The sequence below is a fragment of the Cupressus sempervirens genome, chromosome 5 (assembly GCF_028749045.1).
Source record: "Cupressus sempervirens isolate cs-2001-9-10 chromosome 5, ASM2874904v1, whole genome shotgun sequence".
In the NCBI taxonomy this organism is placed as follows: Eukaryota; Viridiplantae; Streptophyta; class Pinopsida; order Cupressales; family Cupressaceae; genus Cupressus; species Cupressus sempervirens.
Genome location: NC_143122.1, coordinates 990,125,243 through 990,142,168, shown reverse-complemented (window position 1 = coordinate 990,142,168; position 16,926 = coordinate 990,125,243).

Here is a 16,926-nt window from a genome sequence, read left to right as displayed (position 1 = left end):
CCAAATAGATGTCCAACCTTGTATACTACATTCTAGGTGCTTGATTTAGACCATAAAGAGCATTTTTTAGTTTTCTTACCATGTCTTTGTCTTCTATCAATGGAAAACCTTTAGGGTGTTCAATATATACCTCTTCTTCAAGTTCTGCATTCAGGAAGGTTGATTTAACATCCATCTAATATACTTTGAACTTCATATTCACTGCATAAGCCAAGAACATTCTCATTGCTTCCATTCTTGCTATAGGTGCATATGTCTCCTCATAGTTTATGACTTATTTCTACAAATATCGCTTGCATACAAGTGTATCCTTGTTTCTCACAACTTTTCTTTACTCAGTCATCTTGTTTTTGAATACCCATTTTGTTCCTATCATATTCTTATCTTTAGGTCTAGGAACTAACTCCCATGTTTCACTCTTTACAATTTGATCTAATTCATCCTTCATTGCTTGAATCCAATGATCATCTTTACAAGCTTCATGTTCACTCTTAGGTTCAACTTGATAAATCAAACACATCTCTTCATTAAATTTGTTTCTTGTCATCACACCTTTATGTTTGCTTCCAATTATGTGCTCTAGAGGGTGATTCTTTGTTAGATTCTTGTTAGGGGTAGGAGTTGACATCTCAACTCTTATCCCATCCCCAGGTTTAGATCCTTTCTTTCCTCTTTGATCATCAATTAACACATCATTCTCCAAGTCATTGTTAGTCTCAAAGAAAACTTCAACATTTTGTCTAACAATTTCAGTCATCTGAATTATAATCTACCATCTTTTACTTAGTTCCAAACTTTTTATCAATCCTTACATTTGTGCATTCAAATATTTTCTTATTTCTATAGTTAAAACATTTGTATGCCTTTCTTTTCAATGAATAACCAAGAAACATACCTTCATCACTTCTTGGATCAAACTTACCATGCCATCATCTCTCTTAATGTAACATTTGATCCAAAATATTTTGAAATACTTAAGTAATGGTGAATAACCAAACCATAGTTCATAAGGTGTTTTTCTCATACCTTTTCTAATATGTATTATGTTCAGAGTGTATACTGTTATATTGACTACTTCTCTCCAAAATGCCTTAGAAACATCATTGTCAAACAATGTTGCTCTTGCTGCCTCTGCTACTAATTTATTTCTTTTTTTAGCAACCTCATTCTTCTCAGGTGTTCTAGGTGAGGATAGTTGTCTTTTGATTCCATTCTCTTTACAAAATATGTTAAACTCTCTAGATGTGAACTTTCCTCCTCTATATGATCTCAAACACATCTTAACACTAGATTCATTCTGAACTCTATTATTAAATATCTCAAACTTCTCAAAAGCTTCAGATTTTTCTTTAAGAAAATCTACCCACATAATTCTAGTGAAATCATCAACAAAAATCATAAAGTATATTTCACCATAGAATCCCCATCTTGTTCTTGAAGGACCACTTAGATCTGTGTGAGCAATCTCTAGCTTCTCTATGGTAGTGACCTTCTTGCTAGGCAAGTCTCTGACTACAAATCTACTACTAACTTTCACAATATTATCAAAATTTATGTGACAAAATGTTCTATGCCACAACCAACTATTGTTCACTTTAGCTACCAAACATGTCATTTTAGTAGGATTCAACTGAAATACATTACCTTTGGATCTTGTCCATATGCCAGTCAACTTACCATATCTATCTTTGATAATGCAAGTCTTCTCAGTGAATTGAAAATGATAACCATTGGCCACTAACTATCCAACACTCAATAATTATGTTTCAATTTATCAACAAAATAAACATCATTAGTGTTAGTTTTATGAACAAGAGTAATGGATCCAATTCCTCTTATATGATAGGCTACATTGTTGCCAACTCTAACAATACCTCTATCATGATTCCTAAACTTAAGAAACTTATTCATATCACTAATCATGTGATGTGAAAAACTACGATAAATTATCCAATTAGATTTCTTTTCAACTTGGGAAACTAGAGCTCTTTCTTCTCTATTTTCTCTATCAATATTATCTTCCTTGATAGCCACAAATCCCAATTCATGATCATTTTCACTTTAACCTCTTTCATCACATTCTTCATCTTCATTTTCATACAAACAATTTCTATCTCTTCTAGGCTTGAACTTTCCCTTATAATTTCTCTCTCTTTAAGGACATTTAGATGCATAATGAATGAATTCATCACAACCCCAACATTTAAAGATTTTCTTACCATATTTTTATCTTCTTACAAGAAGGGCTATACCTTCCTCAATCTTCTTGCCTTCATCAGATTTGCTACTACCAAAAAAATCTCCATGTGTGCTTGCACTCCTTGTCAGATTACATTGAATGTTAAGGGCATTAAAAGATCTTTCCATTCTTGCTAGATCTTTAGATTGTCTCATATCTACTTTTCTAGCTTCTAATTTTTTGAACAACATTTCCTTGGTGAAATCCTTAGTACAAGGTATCAATAGCTAAATCATCTAAGCTACTTGCTTGAATGGTGGCATCAAAATTTTCAAGATCTTCCACACTACCTCATCTTCTTCTTTACTTCCACCATGAGACCAAATTCCTACAACAATTTTTGATATTCTGCCAATAGGGCTTCTTACAAATTCAACTTCCATCATTTTAGCATCTTGAAATGAACATATCTAATTTTGCAATCTAATTCTCTTTGCATGTGTATCACCTTCAAAAGTAGATTCTAATTCTTTCAAAATTTCATGAGATGTTTGAAGTTACTTCACCCAAATCTATTCATTCTATAGAAGATGAGAGTAGAACCTCTCTAGCTCTCATGTTACACATGAATAGATCTCTCTGTGCTTTACTATAGTCTTCAAGCTTCCCTTCTTCCACAATTATCTTCTCATTCTTTATCAAGATCCAATAACCCAAATCCATGCACAATAGATGAGTCTTCATCTTCTCCTTCCAATTTTCATAGTTATCCCCATTAAATGTAGGACTATCCTTTCTAAAAATATTTTCCATCAATCTCCCAAAGTTGTTAAGTTTATCCTTCAAGGACCTAATGCTTTGATACCATTTGTTAGAATATATAGTCCACCAATATAACTGAGAGTGGGGGGGGAGGGGTGGTGAATCTATTATCCAATTAATAGCATAATTATCAACTTTATTAAACTTTAACCATATGATCAATATAATAAAAAACCACAAAAAGATACTCATAGAAAGTAACACTAGATATGTTAACTAGGAAAACCCTTGATCAGAGTGAAAACCCTAGTGGGGATGGTGCCCACAAGATGATGTACTAATAAATATTCCTTTTTAGAGGACGGACCCTGTTAGGAGTCTATAGAAAAATTCAGTACATATTAGTCCTTGTTAGGAGACTTTGAATCCCTATTAGGAGTTGTGGAGGACAATTGGACCCACTACCAAAATAGCTTCAAGGATAAGATCAATGAACCCACTGTCCAAATGATCTCTATATTATTCCTTGTAGAATAGTAGAAATGAAATGTAGTTCCTTCCTCTTCCTCTGTCCTATCAACTAGACTGCTACTCCTTTTGATCTTGTAACCAGAACACAAATATCACATCTAATAATCCCTTGGATCGCTTACTCACATTCAGTAAGAAATCTGCTCCTTTTCACACTTCACACTTCACACTTCACACAACAACATATACTTTACAAACAAGGAAAACATATTTCCTTTATACTATATCTTCAACATAATTACTTCAGTCGGCTTGAGGATGTCCCAATTAATTATAATAAGATAATTAATTAATTACAATTACAGTAGCACTATCGGCTCATAATCTATACAAAAGTTCACATGTGGGATACTAGGGCTTGCATACTTGTTGATATCATCAACAAACTATCCTTTGTCACTAGTTGAAAGCACATCTCTTCATTGCATCTCAGATGTAATATAGTAAAAAATATTAGGAATTTCTTTACTAATACTCTATTTCTATACTACTCTCTATAAATCAAGTACAATTTGTGTATGTCTTTGACATACATGTTGTGCATTGAACAACATCATTAAGCCACTATACTGAACATATCCATGACTAGGCATCACCACACAAGTAAAACCTTGTCTGTACAAAAAAATCTATGTCTATTACTCTACTAGTCTTTACAAACTTACATAGTTACTGCTGTATTTACATCAATAACAAAAACAATCATTAATGTAACATGTCAATACCTTAGGATACTCCTAAAAAGTAGTGTCATTAGCATTCATGCTAATAGAACTATCTCATAAAACCCACTAATTAACTTGCATACAAAATTGATCTTCCAAAAGAAAGATTTAAGTTCTTTTCAACTATGAGAAGGTGATAAATTCATAAATTCTTCTATCCATTCAAGACCATAAAAAAACCAACTTTAGAAATGATGTAGCCTAGTAGCTTTGCTTTGTAACCCCGAATGAACATTTTTGAGGGTTAAGAGATATATTGTATTTCTAATATTAGTTGAAAACTTGTTTTTAAATCAGTAATGTGAATACTTCTCTCTTTTGAAAAGACTATTAAGTCATCCATATAGATAACTATGCATTTGTTTATTAATCCCTTAAATGGTTCATCCATTTCTCTTTAAAATGTAGGTCTTTCATTGATTAATCCAAAGGGCATCCCTTTGTATGCAAATGTTCCTCATTTTGTGTGAATGATGTCTTTAATATGTCTTCCTCATCTACCATTATTCTGGTTATATCCTGAATATCCATTTAGAAAAGACATCATCTGAGACCTAGTTATAAATTTTAATACTTCATCTAGTGAAGGAAAAGGGTAGTTATCTTTTTGGGATGCTTGATTCAAATTTTTGAAGTTTGCGCAAAGGTGAATCTCTCCAATCTTTTTCCTTATAGATACCAAGTTGGCAACCCATGTGGAATGTTAGATTAGAAAGACAATCTCCGCATTAAGTAGTTTATGGACCTCTTTCATTATCAATAGTTCAATATTGGGGGTTTACTAGTCTTTTCCTAGAAAAAAGGCTTAGCATTAGGCTTTAAAGGAATATCATGAGTGATGATGTTACAATCATACGTCTTGAGTTCTTCATAACTCTATGCAATGACATCTCTATATTTTATGAGTAAATGAAGCATACTTCCTTATTCTTGGGAATTACATGCCTTCCCAATTCTCACCATCTTAGGGTCATTTTTGGTGCCTAGATTATAAGAGTCACATTCTTTGATTATATTTTCTTCAATGGTTCTCTTGCTGTGCACTAACCTGTTTGGGTCAAAGATACATTCCAACTCTACCATCCCCTTAGGAATAGTATTAATTTTCAAATTTATGATCCCATCTCTATCTTCTAGTTTATCTTCTTCAAGTTTTTCATCGGGTGTGTCACCAATTTCTTGTCCTTTGAATAAACCATTGCACATACTGAAATCTAGAATGTGTTGATCATCTCGGAAGACCTAGAAGTTAGTAATGTTATCTAGAATAGATGAGGGAACCACAAGTTCAACAGAAAACCTTTTTATTTTCATTCTTTCAACGTGTTGTAATTTAGTAGTTGAAATTGCAAGGGTGTCAACAACTACATTTCTTCCTCTTGGAATAGATCTTATGTTTAGGGCTTCAAAATCTTCCATCAAGTCCCAAACTCTCTTTTGGTAACCAAGTAGTTTTATGTTAGTGCAAGAATAAATCAATTTGACTTGTTGAATCACTAGTTGAGAGTCCCTTCAACTATGGGAGATTTTACATCCCTTTTTAATGTTAAGAGAAGTCCACATATCAAGGCTTCATATTCTATGGTACAACATTGTTAGTACATATGAATTGTAAACAATATGCAATGTAAAAAGACCTAACTTTTGGATTAATTAGTTCAATACCTTTTTAAAATCCTAATTTACACTTGGAATTGTCAAAATTGAGTGTCCATATTGGTTGGTCTTTTAGTTTTCTCTGCTTGTGTTTATTTTTTTGAAGCTTTTATTTTACTTGGACTTTAAATGATTATTTCTTTGGGATACACTACATTCTTTCACATGTTGGGCTTGACAAGTTACTATTGTTTACCTTTGATATTGGGTTTGTTCATTTCTTTGTTCATCTTCAATTTTCCCAATCAAATCCATGATTTTATCAATTTTTGGTTTAGGTTGAACAACCATTGAGGTCTATTCTTGATCTTTTACAAAGTGTCTCCTTCTAAGAACTTGAATCATCCCTATTGGAAGAGAAGAGAACACTCCCCCATATGAAGAGGTGTCACTGTATGAAATATTTAGATCTTCTTTTACCTCCTCTTCATTATTCATGACCTTAGATGGGCATGAATGAATTGAATTATATTTGGGTATTTCACTTATGATTTGATCGATTATAGATTGTTTTATCTAAGTAAATGCTCAAGTAACCGCTTCTTGATAGTTTGAACAATCAAACTTTGAATGAATCACTTTGTGTAACCTACAAAATCCTGGAAGGAGCAAGTTGTTTAGATTCACTTCTTCCCCTAAACACTATAAATTTGTGACCATGCTACCTATGAATTGAGTCATGATTTCCTCCCATGGGGTAGGGTTTATTGATTCTATGTTTGGATTGTTAATTTTTTCCTACTGAAGTCATGCCAAGAGCTATTACCCTATATGAGCATAAGTCTGATTGAAGAATTGCTACTTCATTCAGAGTGTTACAATCTATGATCATTATCTTTATTTTTTGTTCATCATCTATTCTAATCTAGTTGTTTAATCCTTTCCAAGGAAACTATAGTTGGGTGAATTCAATTGAGAGCCATCCTTTGAGGCATTTGATACATTCTGTACTTAGTAATAGGTCATATATTTTTGGAATATCGACCACATGTATGTCTATGATATCTAGGATCTAAGCGTCAGTAGTCAACTGTATGCTAATGTATTTTAATAATCCTATGACCTTTACTTATGTTTTGTCAAGTTGAATCACTATTTGGTTTGTGGGTTGTTGGGTGACTCCCAACTTCTGAGATATCAAAGTGGCATGACATTATAGGAAGCTCTTGAATCTATGAGACAATTATGAAGATTCCTTCCAAAAATTTTGACACTAAGCAAGAAGGAAGGGACTTTGGCCTTTTCTTTATACATGGTGGGAATAGCCTCAAAGGTGTTAACTTGTGGCGATTTAGTTTTTTGAGGGCTCATGCCAACTGTTGTGTTGGTATGATCAAGATTTTTTAGTAGTGCTTCTCTTTTACTAGGACAACTTTGTAGCATTTAAAACATGGAGATATTGGCCTTGTTTCTTTTTAATTTTTCAATGGCATTGTACTTTTTAGTTGACTAGGAAAGATTCTTAAATTCATTAGGCATATTTCCTAGGTTCTAATTTTGTTGTCCAACATAGGATTCTCTTGGAGGTGCTAGATTATTATTTTCTCTTGGGTTCAAATCTGTTGGCTGAAATCTAGGTGGAATTCCATTAGTCATGGGTTCCCTTTATTACATAAGTTGTAAGTATTTTAGTTATCATTTAGAAAAGAAAACATCTCTGCTAGTTCAGGGTCCAATTCTTGATTGAATGGAAAGATAAATTCTTCATTGACTTGGTCCCCCATTTCAATGTTTTATGGAGAATCAAAATATTCTAACAAAATGGCATTAAACTAAATAGGGGACTCATTATTAGTGCAATGTGAACTTTGGTTCACATCTTAATTTCCTCTGAAAAGTGAGCCACCATCATTGGGTATATTTTGACTGGTGTCTAGTTGATTGATGTCCACAAATAGAACATTATTATGATTATCTACCAAGGTACTTCTATTATTTCGATGGGTATTCCATTACCAATTTTGTCTTTGGAAATCATTGTTTTGATCTGGTGGGTTGAAGTTGTTCCCTACATTATTATTTCTCCTAAAATTCTTGTTGTAAGGGGTAACATTTGGTGTTTGGAAATTGTTATTCTACGCTTGTGACAAGCTTAGATGAGTCATCTCATTGGTTATCTAAGACATGGTCTTTTTCATTTGATCTAGTTCGGTTGTGACATTTTTTGTCTCAGTGGATATTGTTGCCTTGAGCTCAAAGAAGGTAGATTTTGGAGGCTCAAATCTTAGGTAGGTTATTATTGTAGCTAGTGTAGCTAGTGCCTATTGTAGTGGGACTGGAGTTAATGGAATTAATTGACCAACCATTATTTGTGCTCAAAGATGGTATGGTGGTACTATAAAATTGGCATGGGTTATAACCATCATCCCTCCTCCATTAGGGATAGCCTATTTAGTATAGATGACTACTTCTTAAAAGACCTTTTCTAATGTGTCAATGTCTATAGTAGGAAATCCCCTTAGGAAGATGGTAGTGAGGTGGTCCATAGATTTTAGATAAATCAGCATTGTAGCCCCAACAGGTATGGTGTAAGGGGTTTCCAACTTGTGGCATACCATGTGAAATTAATGATTAAAGTGTGATATGGTCTATGTGGGATCCATTTTGATAGATATGAATTGGTGGTGTATCATATCTAGATTGATGGATGTTTTGAATTGATCTAAGAACAGCTTTTCAAAAACTATCTAGTTTTTGATAGATCTAGATGGCATATTCACATACCAGTTAAATGCAACCTCTCCCAATGCATATGGAAACAAATGAAGGACCACATTATCTTGTTGAATCTATTTTTATTGCATATTTCTTTGAGAAAATTGATGGAATCCTTAGATGTCTGTGTTTCTCCATAGATAAACCTTGGGAAAACTTTCTCAGGGTTCTTGAGAAGGTCATTGAGTGGACGTTGCAAATTGATTGGTGAATCTACAACATTTCCAAATAAATATATGGATGGAGGTAAGTTTGAGGGAAGAACTTAGGAAGATGATGAAAATTAAAATGGGAGTGGTAGAATTCTTTGTATCCCCTTATCATTGTAAGGCTTGTGAAAGTTATTGAGTTCTAGGAACTCATGTCCACTAGGTGTAGATTTTAAAGCTCACTAAAATGGAGATAATGGATCATGATCTTACAATTTTTGTTTATTCTAAAAAAGTGCACCTATAGAAGCAAACCTTAGAAAAGAAAACCTTCAAAGATCATACCTCCAAAAAGCACACCTTCAAAAAGTGCACCTTTTGATAGTGACTGACTTGGAAAATTTTAGAACTTCCAAAAACTACATAACTTTCAAACAACAACTTGGGATTTTTGGCAAAATGGTTTGCAACCCTCTTTTTAGCATCACTTCTATTGAGCGGTCATTTTGCACGATGCTTAATGGAAAAAATCCTTTCAAATCTCTCTCTTGAAAAAATGATCAATGACCAACTCCAAGGTTCTAGATGGTTGTTTTTCAACTAAGTGGGTAACTCAATTAAAGATAAGTGTGTATGTTCATAAGGAGGCCTTTGTTGGTACCCACCTTTTGGAATTATAGATGGAGTAACTGGGAGGGGGGGGTGAATCAGTTACCAAAAAAACAAATCCATAAATCCCTTAGATGTCTTAAATACCTATTTATTGCTGATACTCAGTAAACACTGTAAGATTGCTGTAATTTGGTAGATTAACTAGTTACTGATCATCTAGCATTCATAATTATTAATACGCATGTAAGAGTTAAATAAAATGAACACAAGAGACACTAGATTTAACGTGGAAACCCAATATGGAAAAAAGCACCAAGTAACTAGCTACCAATTTTTCACTCTTCTGAAGTGAGCCCTGTTAGGAGCCAACCTTGTTAAAAGTTACAATACACACTATTAGGTGTGACCCTGTTAGAGGATTTAATCACCCTGTTAGGAGTGGCCTTGCTAGAGGTCTTTAGAACACTTCAACTAAACTATCACCTTGTTAGAGGATTTACAAAATGGCCGTTAAACCAACTCTGTTAAGAGATTGGAAATCACTGCTACAATGGTTAGAAAGTAACAATGAATTGACCTAAATAAGATGCAACTAAATTTGCTAATAACAGATCTCCATTATGAACTATTAGATCCTTCATGATCAAATATAGCTTTCCTTCTCCTCAATGAAGTTTGATCATCCTTCAAAATTTTCTTTTAGTCCTTCTTTGTCATTCACATCCATCACACACTTAGAATTCACAACTTGACCTCTTGTATATACCATTCAGATTATCAAGTCAACTCATTCACAAGTTACATTTACCAATAAACCATATATCAGTTAGCTACAAATATTATGTTAAACAAATAAACTTTATTTCACAAAATAATGGAATCCTTCACTGGCCGACCCCACTCGGTAAATACTGCTTCTAGAAATAATTTCCTGAGTTAACTGTCTTAACTCCGTTAACACTGCAAATGCTGCAAAATCCTTTGGCTGCCAAGTTAACTCAGTAAGAACTAGATTTCCTTCACTATCCATGTAAGCTCGGTTAGAACTATTTCCTACACTATTTTCTCTTGATGACCGAGTGAGCTCGGTAACAACTAATTTTCCTTTGTTAAACCCTAAAGGATTAGTAGCAATTGCCTATGCAAGGTAAATCCTGACAATGCTTGATAGACACTGTAAACCTTCTTTGCTAACCTTCTAAACTTGGTAGACTCTATTTTTTTCCTTGCTGACCAATTGAGCTCGGTAGACTCTATCTTTTGCCTTGCTGACCATCTAAGCTCGATAGACTCTATCTTTTGCCTTGCTGACCAACTGAGCTTAGTAGACTCTATCTTTTTCCTTGCTGACCAACTGAGCTTGGTAGACTCTATTTGATGACTAATATGACATTTGTATAACATCAAGGACAACACACAATTGAATAATTGTATCCAACAATCTCCCTCTTTGGCATTGATGGCAACACAATATGTCATAGCAGAATGAAATTTGAAAACAAGTCTAAACATGTCTTTACTTTACAAAAATCTCCCTCTTTCATAATAATCTCTCCCTCTTAAACAAGCTCTCATTATCTTGCAAACTTTAGAAAGATATGACAATATACTCTCCCTCTTTGACAACACATGCCAAAGACAACACAAATCAAATGAATAAAATTGTACCTGATGTACTGATTCATATGCAATGTCTCCACTGATAGATCTTTAATTCTATTCCTGTTAATGCATCACTAAAATTGTATTTTAGTGAGCTTCAGATAGGGGAATGACCCCTAGATTACCTCTCAGATACAAGAATGCATCCTTAGGTAAAGGCTTTGTGAATATGTCAGCAATTTGTTCTTTTGTATGGACATATTCCAGTCTGATTTCCTTTTCTTGTACCAATTCTCTAACAAAGTGATACTTTATAGCAATATGCTTGGTTTTTGAATACATCATTGGATTCTTGGATATGTTGATTGCACTTGTGTTGTCACAAAACATAATAACAGGTTCTTTGATTTCTTGCTTCATACCTTCCAATAATTGTTTGAACCATACAATGTTTGAGTAGTTTACTGCTGTTGCAACATATTCAGCCTCTGCTATGGACTAGGATGTATAGTTCTACTTTTTACTTGTCTAGGAAACCAACCTCTTTCCAAGAAAGAAAGCTCCTCCACTTGTACTCTTTATGTCATCAACATTCCCTGCCCAATTTGCATCAATGAACACTTTTAAATCTAGATTTCCTCCAAGTTTATACCATAATCCATAATCTTTAGTTCCTTTTAAATATCTCATGATCCTTTTGATTGCCATCATGTGATTTTCTTTTAGTTTTGTTGAGACTGTTACCATAATTCCTACTGCAAGGGCAATGTCTGGTCTTGTATGCACTACATACTGCAACTTTCCAATCATAGATCTATACAATGTCTGGTCCACTTCCTTTGATTCATCATCTTTGGTAAGTTTCAATCCAGTACATGCAGGAGTCCCAACTGGTCTGCAGTCTTCCATACCAAAATTTTTCAGTATCTCCTTGATGTATTTAGATTGAGTGATGTAGATACCATTCTTATTCTATTGAATTTGAAGACAACCAAAGAATTTGATTTCACCAAACATTGACATTTCAAATTCCTTGTTCATTTGTTCGGAAAATTCTTCACAAAGATCATCATTTCTTGCAAAAAAAATATCATCTACAAATATATTTACTAAAACAATCTTATTATTTGGTCCTTCCTTTATGTACAAACTACTGTTATCATTAGTTCTTTGAAAACCAATTTGAATAAGATAGTTATGCAATCGTTCATACCATGCTCTAGGGGTTTGTTTCAAACCATATAATGCTTTATGTTGTTTGCAGACCATGTCCTTCTTGTTTGGATCAACAAAACCTTTAGGTTGTTCAATGTAAACTTTTTCATCCAATATGCCATTGAGAAATGTTGACTTGACATCCATCTGATAAAATTTGAATCCTTTGTATGTAGCATATGCAAGTAAGGTTCTGACACCTTCCAATCTTGCAATAGGAGCAAATGTCTCACCACAATCTACACCTTCTTCTTGAGAGTATCCTTTGCATACTAGTCTAGCTTTGTTCCTTGATATTGTACCATCTTCATTTAACTTGTTTATATATACCCACTTAGTTCCAATTACATTTTTGTCTTTAGGTATAGGTATAAGAGTCCATGTTTTATTTTTCTCTATTTGTTCTATCTCTTCATTCATAGATTCAATCCAACTTTCATTTTCTAATGCATCTTTTACATTTCTAGGTTCAAAATCAGCAAGTAAAAAAGTGCCTTTCAACTTACTTCTTGTCATTGTTCCTTCTGATTTATCTCCAATGATCTAATATGGTGCATGATGCTTCCTAACATACTTGGGTAACACAAGCTCCTTTCCTTTTGAATGACTTACATTGTTATCCTTCTATGTCTCAACATTTGGTTCTAGATCTGGTTGCTCGAGCTCAGTAGATATTGATTCGGTAGCTTCTGTTTGCAACTCGGGTTCTTGCAACTCGGTAGGCATTGGCTTGGTTTAAACTTCTTGCAACTCGATTATTGAAGACTCTAGAGTTGAATATTCTTGATTAATAGGTATACTTGACATTGTATTAGGTTCAATGTAAACAAATCTCCTGTAGTCTTCAAGTTCCCTTTTGCTTTCTTCTTCAGTTCTTTCTGCAAACTCATCAACTTTCACATGTGCACTTTCTATGACTTTGTGAGTAGATAGATTCAAACATCTATATGCTTTACTTTTGCAAGAATATCCCAAAAATATTCCTTCATCACCCTTTACATCAAACTTACCTTTTCTAGATTCTTTCAAAATGTAACATTTGCTTCCAAATACTTTTAGGTAACTTGCATTGGGTTTGTAGCCATACCACAACTCATAGGGGGTCTTGAATGAGTCCTGTTTCAATTGTACTCAGTTCAAGGTATGAACTATAGTGCTGATAGCTTCATTCCAGTATTTGATAGCTATGCTTTTCTCAATCATTAAGGTTCTTGCACAATCCATGATAGATATATTCCTTCTTTCAGCTATTCCATTTTGTTCAGGAGTTCCTAGTGCTGAAACCTATCTTTTGATTCCCCTTTCAATGCAAAATTTATTGAATTCATGTGAAATAAATTCACCACCTTTGTCAAACCTTAAAAATTTCAGTCTTTTTCCTGTTTCCTTTTCCACTCTGGCCAAATACCATTTGAACTTTTCAAATGCTTCTGATTTCTCTCTTAGGTACATGACAGTCATCATTCTTGAATAATCATCAACAAAAAGAATGAAGAATTTTTTACTAGTATAACTTTCAATGCGAATAGGTCCACATAAATTAGTATGCACAATTTTTAAAATTTCTTCAAACTGATAGTTCTTGCTTTTAAAACTAGTTTTTTCCATTTTGCCAATTGGATAATTTTTGCATAGACCAACCTTAAGTTTCTTTATGTTAGGAATTCCTCTTACTTTCTTGAATTTACTTATTTTTATCAAGTTGTCAAAGTTTACATGATACAACCTCCTATGCCATAACCAACTTTCTTCAACTTGAGCAAAAAAACATGAACATTCACCAAGTTTAAGACAAAACAAGTTACCTTTTGTTTGATTGCCTGATCCAATCAACTTTCCTTTGCCATCTAGTAGTCTTGCTTTTCCATTCATAAATTCCACTTTGAATCCATTATTGAGTAGCTATTCCACACTCAACAAATTATGCTTTAGTCCTTCTATCCAATATGCATTATTACATACAAGTTCCTTGGTCAGTGAGGTTCTTCCTTTTCCTCTTATACAACAAGGTTCATTGTTACCAAATCTTTCACTGCCACCATCATAGTCTTCAAAGTGTTCAAACTTAGTTTTATCACCAGTCATGTGATGAGAAAAACCACTATCTATAATCCATATATAATTTTTTCTCACATGAGAAATGAGTGCCATTTCTTCATCATTATCAGATTCATCCTTTACAGAAATGTAAACAATTTCATCTTTTTCTTCATCATCAGAATCATTAGAATCTTTTTCCATGAAACATGTTTTCTTACCTTTATCCTTGAATGATTTAAAGTCTTTCTCGCCATTGCATTTGTGACCTTTTTTCTCATCCTTGTTCTGCTTATTTGGGCACCTAGCAGCAATATGTCCAATTTCTTCACAAAAAAAAAGATTAGAGGAACCATACCTTTGTATTTTCCTTTTCCTCTTGAATATTTCCTTGCTAGTAGAGCTTCAACCACCTCAAGATCACTATTTGAACTCTATTTTAATTCTTCATCACTATTTGATTGAGGATCCTTTAAATTTTTCCTTTTTCTTTGAGTGAAAGGTTGGCTTCAAATGCTTATTCAATGTTCTTGGCAGCTGGAACATAATTATCATAGTTGTCTAGCTCAAATGCAGTCAATTTTATTTTATGATTTGCTTCACATCTTCTTTCTTGAATTGCAGAGACTCTGATTGCATAAATGGGAAGTAGAGTTCTAAGAACTTTACTTATAATTGTCTCCTCCTTGGTATCTCCTCCAGATGCTTTGATTGCACTAACACATGCTTTAACTCTTTCAACATATTTTCCAATGTTTTCATCCTCTCTTATCCTCACTTGATCAAATTGTCCTCTCAAACTTTTTTCTTTGGCTCTTCTCACATTATCATCTCCTCCATAGATCTCTTTCAGCTTGTTCCACATCTCAAAGATGGTTTTTCAATCCTTGATGTCATTAAATTCTTCATAACTTAGAGTAGATGCTATATCTATCATCATGTTGTTGTGAGTCTTCTTTTCAGCAATATCATTGACAGATAATGTACCAGAAGGTTCTTCATATTTTTCGTCAAGGTACTTCAACCCTGTATCACTAATGGAAGCTAGATGAAGTCTCATCAACCCCTGCCATGCTAAGAAGTTATCCCTATTAAGTCTTGGAATTTCCCTACAAGCACCAAAAGCTTTGATACCAATTGTTGGAATTATAGATGGAGTAACTGAGATGGGGGTGAATCAATTACCACAAAAATAAATTCACAGATACCTTAGATTTCTTAAATACCTATTTACTATTGATACTCAATAAACACTATAAAATTTCTGTAATTTGGTAGATTAACTGGTTACTGATCATCTAGCATTCATAATTATTAATATGCATGCAAGAGTTAAATAAAATGAACACAAGAGACACAAAATTCAACATGAAAACCCAATATAGGAAAAACCACCAAGTAACTAGCTACCAATTTTTCACTCTTCTGAAGTGAGCCCTGTTAGGAGCCAACCCTGTTAAAAGTTACAATACACACTATTAGGTGTGACCCTATTAGAAGATTTAATCACCCAGTTAGGAGTGGCCTTGCTAGAGGTCTTTAGAACAATTCAACTAAACTATCACCTTGTTAGAGGATTTACAAAATGGCTGTTAAACCAAATCTATTAAGAGATTTGAAATCACTGCTACAATGGTTAGAAAGTAACAATGAATTGACCTGAATAAGATGCAACTAAATTTGCTGATAATAGATCTCCATTCTACACTATTAGATCCTTCACGATCAAATATAGCTTTGCTGCTCCGCAATGAACTCTAATCATCCTTCAAAATTTGCTCGTAGTCCTTCTTTGTCATTCACATCCATCACACACTTAGAATTCACAACTTGACATCTTGTATATTATCAAGTCAGCTCATTCACAAGTTACATTTACCAATAAACCATATATTATTTGACTACAAATATTACATTAAACAAATAAACTTTATTTCACAAAATAATGGAATCCTTCACTGGCAGACCTAGCTCGGTAAATACTACTTCCAGAAATAATTTCCTGAGTTAACCATCTTAACTTGGTTAACACTGCAAATGCTGCAAAATCCTTTGGCTACTGAGTGAACTTTGTAAGAACTATATTTCCTTCACTATCCATGAAAGCTCAATTAGAACTGTTTCCTGCATTATTTTCTCTTGATGATCGAGTGAGCTCGATAACAATTGAATTTCCTTTGCTAAACCTTGAAGGCTCGGTAGCAACTGCCTATGCAAGGTAAAGCCTAATAATACTTGATAGACACTATAAACCTTCTTTTCTAACCTTCTAAACTTGGTAGACTCTATCTTTTGCCTTGCTGACCAACTGAGCTTGGTAGACTCTATCTTTTGCCTTGCTGACCAATTGAGCTCGGTAGACTCTGTCTTTGCCTTGCTAACCAACTGAGCTTGGTGGACTCTGTTTGATGACTAATATGACATTTGTGTAACATCAAGGACAACACATAACTGAATAATTGCATCCAACACCACCAATCTGCATAACTTTTTCTGAAATGTATCCACAAAGGAAATTTTTTATTTTTATTTTCTATTTTATGATGCATGCAATTTCTAATCAATACAACTAAATGAATTCCTATTTTAACCAAGTGTTTTGAAAAGAAAATAATGAAGATAGAGTAACAAGAGGTTAAAACAAATTACTAAAATGGAAATTCCTAATTGAAATAAGACAAAGTAACAACACATTGTTGGAATTATTTAGAATAACTAAGGGGGGGGGGGGGGGGGGGGGGTA